The following is a 6,439-nucleotide window of genomic DNA, read 5'->3' as shown; positions in this document are numbered from 1 at the left end:
TGTCCTTCACTATCTCCTGGAGTTTGCACAAACTCAAGTTCATTGAGTTGGGGATGCCATCCAACCATCTCATCCTCTGTCGTCCCCTTCTGCTCCTGCCTTCAGTCTTTCCCAGCACCAGGGTCTTTCCCAATGAGTCAGTTCTTCGCTCAGGTGACCAAAGCATTGGTGCTTCAGCTTCAGCATCAGTCCTTCCAATGAATACTCAGGACTGATTTCCTTTAGGATTGACTGGTTGGATCTCTTTGCAGTCCAAGGGACTCTCAAGAGTCTTCTCCAACACTGCAGTTCAAAAGGATCAATTCTTCGGTACCTAGCCTTCTTTATGGTCCATATATTTGACTATACAGACCTTTGTTGGCAAATGATGTCTTTGTTTTTTAATACGCTGTCTAGCTTTCCTTCCAAAGAGCAAGCGTCTTTCAATTTCATGGCTGCAGTTACAGTCAGCAGTGATTTTGGAGCCCAAGAAAATAAAATCTGCCACTGTTTCCATTTTCTCCCCATCTATTTGCCATGAAGTGATGGGGCCAGATGCCATGATCTTAGTTTTTCGATGTTGAGTTTTAAGCCAGCTTTTTCACTCTCCTCTTTCACTTTCATCCAGAGGTCCTTTAGTTCCTCTTCACTGTCTGCCATTTGGGTGGTGTCAACTACAAATCAGGCTTGTCAGATGGTGCTAGTGGTAAGAACCCACTTGCCAATGCAGGAGATGTAAGGGACGAGAGTTTGATTCCTGGGACAGGAAGATCCCCTGGAGAAGGAAATGGCAACCCACACCAGTATTGTTGCCTGGAGAATCCTATGGACAGAAGAGCCTGGCGGGCTATGGTTCATGGGGTTACAAAGAGTTGGACACAACTGAAGCGACTTAGCATGCATGCATGCATCTGCATATCTGAGGTTGTTGATATTTCTCCCGGCAATCTTGATTCCAGCTTGTGATTCATTCAGTCCAGCATTTCACATGATGTACTCTGGCAAACCACTTCAGTCTTGGAAGAAGCCTTCGGAAAGGACTGCAGAAAGATCCTCTTCCCACTGGGGAAGGGAAGCCTTCTGCCCAGCTGCATGATCCTCTACCGCCCAGCACAATCATTCTTCTGAGGAAACAGATGCTCCAGAATTCTCCTGTGTTGTGAACACGTGTGAGGCAGGAACAAGGTCTGAGGCAGTGCTGAGCCATGCTGCCATGTTGGAACCTGAGGCCAAAGGAGAAAAATCAGGGATTCTGATTCTGTCTTTATTTAAAATTTGGATATTTTAGTCATCATGGAACTTTACTCATTAATGTGTATTTTTTTTAAAATATTGCATTAAGGGAATCCCTGGCAGTCCAGTGATTAGCACCCAGAGCTTTCACTGCAGGGACCCTGGTTCCATACCTAGTCGGGAAAGACCCCAAATACCAGTCTGTGCAGCCAGAAAAAGATATTTTTCAATAAAATACTGTATTAAAATATGAATTATTTTGATTCCTGACTTGGGGGGAGAACACCCTTAAATTTTGCATGCTCAACTTCCTCTCCTCACCTTCATTCCTACTCTGGTCTGTGAGTCTCTGTGTGAAGCTATTTTCTCTAATGATACTTTTGGAAGGACACTCCTGGCAAAAGTTCAAAACTTAATCTGTAGAGAAACACAGCAGTTAGGATTTACTGAGATAACAGGAAAGGAAGGCCGTCTCCCAACCTCGAAACTGCTCATTGTCCAAGTGACTCTTGGCTGCCAATTGCCTTCTCCAAGTGAGAGAGAATAAACTAATTTCGTACCTATTCAGTCCAATAAAGTGCTTTGTCCTACCTCCACCTCCAGTGATAAGAGACAGAACAGTTCCTTTCCCATTGCTAAGCAACGGTGAAAAGAGTGCGCAGCATCTGTCCCGGCCTGACCGGCTGACGGGAATCAGTGTCTCAAGTTCTTGTTTGCATTCTGAAGTCAACAATAACTGCAGTTCTCTATTAGTGTTCATTAAGTTGGTTTACCGCTGGACCCACTCCAATCTCCACTTGGCGAGTCGACTGCGTTGTCCTCCTCGGGAAAGAAATATTTGGCAATAAAAACCCTGGGATGGTTTCCTCCCCTCATCTCCCCTCGAGAGGCTGGGAAACTGTGGTCAGCAGCCCTGGAGGACAAGGCCTCTGTGGACGGTTCTGGAAGAGTGGGCTGGAGAACAGGGCGGGAAGACTCTGGTCTCCTGGACCTGGCTTCTGTCCGCTCTGTGCTAAGACTAGGGCAGTGGGGCAGAAATCTATTTGTGAAATGAGCCGGGGCTGTACCCTGGCCCTGACGCCAGCCCCGAAGTTTCGAAAGCACTTCTGGGCCCCCTTCGTGGACGGGCTCCAGAAAGGGGCCCGGCCCAGGGGCCTGAGCAGCTCCGGCCTCTCCGGCCGGGGACGGGGTCAGACAGCGGCCTCGGTGCGACGGTGGAAAGCTCCAGCCCGCTTCAGAGAGTCGTCCTCGGACGCCGCTTCCCAGGGGCTGACTCGCCCCGGGGTGGCTGACGGCTGCCAGCCCCGCCAAGGAGCCCGCGCGCCCCCTTACGCGACCTGCCCTCGGTCCCCGGTTCTCAGGGTCCAGGTCTGCTCTGCGGACAGAACCGGAGAACAGCTCACGGCCGTGAGAAAGGATACTGCGCCCCTTTGCTCTCGGCTCTCCCTGGAGCGGAAGGGCGGCGCTGCCAGGCTGGGCCTCCCCTCTTCGCCCGCGAGTGGCTGAGGGCTGGGCGGGATCGGAGGCCTGCCTGCGCCCCCTAGTGTACGCAGGAGCCCAGCGCCGCTGGAAGCTGCATCGGGGGAGGCCGGGCTTGGCAAGAGTGCTTGCTGGTGGGGACTGAGGAGGGACCGCGGCGGGAGGGCCTAATTCCATGAGGCCGGGGCGGGAAAGAGGGAACCGGGTTTACACTCTTGATTCAGCTCGTGACCCAGCAAACGGTCCTTCTTGAGCCCTCGCATCTCTCCTCCGCTGGGTTATGAAGCCAGAGGTCCTTTGGGACTCCATTACTGAGGTGAAGGGAGGTCCAATCCATCAGAGTACGTTCCTCGTCCTGAGGAGCTACAGAACGGCCTTTGTTACTGCTGGTCAGTCGCTCAGTCGTGTCCGACTCTTTGCAGCCCCATGGACTGCAGCGCACCAGGCTTCTCTGTCCTTCACCATCTCCTGGAGTTTGCTCAAACTCATGTCCATCGAGTTGGTGATGCCATCCAACCATCTCATCCTCTGTCGTCCCCTTCTCCCTCTGCCCTCAATCTTTCCCAGCATCAGTGTCTTTTTCTGTGAGTTGGCTCTTCGCCCCAGGTGGCCAAAGTATTGTAGCTTCAGCATCAGTCCTTCCAGTGAATATTCAGGGTTGATTTCCTTTAGGATGGACTGGTTTGGTCTCCTTGCTGTCCAAGGGACTCTCAAGAATCACAGAATGACCTTGGCTTGTGGTTAATACGTGCAGAAGCCTAATTGTTGTAAGATGAGAAGATAATCCAATAGCGTCCATAAGACATTCTCAAAGTCCAGAGTTGCTTTGCTGTAGTTACTAAAATGTGTACTCAGTTCTACACAGAGATACCTTCAGGCCGTGATTCCCAAACAACAGACCAGCTGTGAAAGCTTGGGATGACCTGAACAGCAAGCTCCTTTCACCTCATTATTCTGTAGGGCTTTCTCTGAAAGATGCAGGAGTTTGTGCACCCAGTAGTTCAGTCGTGTCCAAACCTTTGCAATCCCACAGACTGTATCCCCCCAGGCTCCCCCGTCCAAGGAATTTTCCAGGCAAGAATATTGGAGTGGGCTGCCATTTCCTACGCCAGGGGATCTTCCTGACCCAGGGGTCAAACCCGTATCTCCTGCATTGGCAGGTGAATTCATTACCACCGTGCCACCTTGGACGCCCACAGGAGAGAGCTTAGGTAAATGTGAAAAAGAGTCTGTTCTCAAGGTAAGCCAAGGCAGGGAGGGCACGGGAATGTGTTGTAGATACCAAGAACCATTCATTAAAAGAAGAATTGACTGTAACTTATCCCAGGGGTAACCAGGAGTCTCACCTACCTAGCAGCTTTAAGCAAATGGTTGCTTAAAAAATCTCTCCAGATTGACTAGTTTGATTAAAAAGTCAAGAACAAACACAAACAAAAGCCAACCAAACAGACAAACATGTCAAAAACAAGAATGGGAAATAAGTTTAACTTTATGTACTTACTTTTGTCAACTGAAGAGCCTGACGCATAGAGAATGATCCTGAAGTTTCAGTCTGCAGAAAAGTATCAGGATCGATTAGTAATGTCTGCCATGAGCACACGGGAGGACTACTGGTATGTGTGGCAACTAGGCAGGAAGAAAAGATAGTAGACTATAAGAACTATGTTAATTTAAGAAATTATTAAGAAATCTAAGCCACCTCACCTTTTGATGCTGTTTTTGGTCACTCTTGTCCTCAGGGATTGTAATGATGTGGTTCTCCCATTCTGTGCTAGGGGACAGGGTATGTACTGCTCCCATCTTCTCCCTTCTATGTTTGCCTGACTTCTCAGCTATCTTGAAGGCTGAATGAGTAGATGGTTGTGTGAATGTGTAGTTCTAGATTGTGACTTCATTTCCCAGGAATCTGAGCTTTGTCTCTTCAAGACTCCAGAGATGAGTGTCTAGAATTCCATCCCTCAAAATGTTATTTAAAAAGTAAAAAAATAAAAAGCAAATGAGAACTCAGTAGATCAGAGGGAAGGAAATAAAACTTTGAGCATTCATTTATGTTGCAGGGAAAGCTGGATGAAAAGAAGGCACTTGTATGACTGCTGTTTGCCATCCCAGCGCATCACAGCAACTTAACTGCCAAATGATGCTGCTTTGCCCTGGGACCTTCTGAAATCCAAGTAGGCAGGCGAGCCCAGCAGTCTCACAAACCCACTTTTACATACACATGGCAGACTCCAAAGACTTCTACTCACTACTTGGCCCTGCAAATTGATACTTTGTGTATCAGTGGCCACACAAGGCAACAAGAGGAAATGGAATATAACATTGTTCTCCACTCTCTAGGATCTAATCTAGGTATCTTAGGCCTGTGCTGCCAACGTTTTTGGTGGCAGGAGAGCTAGGGAATGGGGCATGAAAGACTCAACAGCAGAAAAAAATCCAATGGGTCTTCCAAAGGCTACTCCTATGGACAAGTTCAAGGATTCACCCATGGCTTCCACACTCCCTGTGATGGCCGAGTCTCTGTTCTCATCTTGGTAATGCATGTTGCATTGAGGTTTTCTGTGATTGTATCAGGGGGTGGGCTCCATCTGGCCATCAAGGCCCATCCAAAGGTGGGTTGATGGACCCTAATAGCATGGACAAGTCTCAGGGGATCTGATAGCCACAGCCCTGCAGGACCATTGTGTGGACCAGGGAGCGTCCTTTCCTAGGGTGTGGCACAGGGCAGCTTGGCTGGGTGAGGCACTCACTCTGTGCTCCCACGGCACCCCCACGAGGGTCCCCCAACTGATCGGTGCTCATCAGCTGTGGGCAGAAATCTCAGGGGCCAAAGGGAACGAGCTGGGGTTCCGTAGAGCCGTGTCTAGCACCACTGTCTAGCACCACGTCCAGCCCCTGGACACGGATGAGGACGTTTGTTGGTGAGGAAGAAATAATGAATGACGTTTCAGGGATGTGAATATGGGCTGAACATCAGTCAGAACATTCTGGTCATTAGAACTGCCCATGATGGGATGGCCTGCCTTGGAAAGCACCAGTGGGGCGCAGCAACTCCCCGGTACACATTCTGGTCAGACTGGAGCAGCGCAAAAGCATTTAGTGACGGGGGCCTGATGCTGAGTCCAGGGGCTCAGACACACGTGGGGTGATTCCTGGCTCTGCTACATACAACTGTGTGGGACTTGAAGGCAGTTGGCCTCGGTGACCTCAGCTGTGAAATGGGGGTAATAACCCACTCTCGGTTCTCTTAAAGAAGCACCTGAGACAAGGGTGTGAGCACAAGGCATTAGTTTGGGAGGTGATCCAGGAAGTGCAAGGGAAGCAGCAGTGAGAGGCGGACAAAGTGGGTGAAGCCGACCAAGGGCGCCTCATTAAGCCCTGCCTGGCCACCGGGGCTCACTCCTGCTGGGGAGCCTCAGAGGAACCCAGGGGGATGCCCTTCTCTGAAGGATGAAAGTGATGTCCAGCGGCTTGAGGCAGGTCTTCAGTTCCCGGCCAGAGATTGAGGTCAGGCTGCAGCCGTGAGCGTGCTGAATCCCCCCCGCTGTACCAGTGGCCAGGGACAAGGCCCCCACACCTCTGCCGAAGATGAATTCCCATGAAGAAATGGGGAGCAGTATTTATTAGGAGGAAAGAGTTCATGTGGATAGACAGATGCGTGGACGCAGAAAGTGTCGCCCACGTGGCACTTTGAATCACTTTTGGGCAGCTCTTCTGGGTTTCCTTTGCCCCGTCATCCTGCTTTCTCTGG

The 6,439-nt window shown here is 50.2% G+C and overlaps 1 long non-coding RNA gene across 1 annotated transcript; it reads right to left on the bottom strand.

Moving 5' to 3' along the window:
* Window positions 1–902: 902 nt before the first annotated feature.
* Window positions 903–2,689, bottom strand: LOC122444164. Its single transcript, XR_006270187.1, has 3 exons — window positions 1,804–2,689; window positions 1,534–1,629; window positions 903–1,202 (listed from the first exon to the last, which is right to left on the bottom strand). It is a non-coding gene; the product is annotated as an uncharacterized LOC122444164 (long non-coding RNA).
* Window positions 2,690–6,439: the final 3,750 nt, after the last annotated feature.

This window comes from Cervus canadensis, chromosome 6, assembly GCF_019320065.1.
Source record: "Cervus canadensis isolate Bull #8, Minnesota chromosome 6, ASM1932006v1, whole genome shotgun sequence".
Classification (NCBI taxonomy): domain Eukaryota; kingdom Metazoa; phylum Chordata; class Mammalia; order Artiodactyla; family Cervidae; genus Cervus; species Cervus canadensis.
This window is presented reverse-complemented; position numbering and strand designations above follow the sequence as displayed.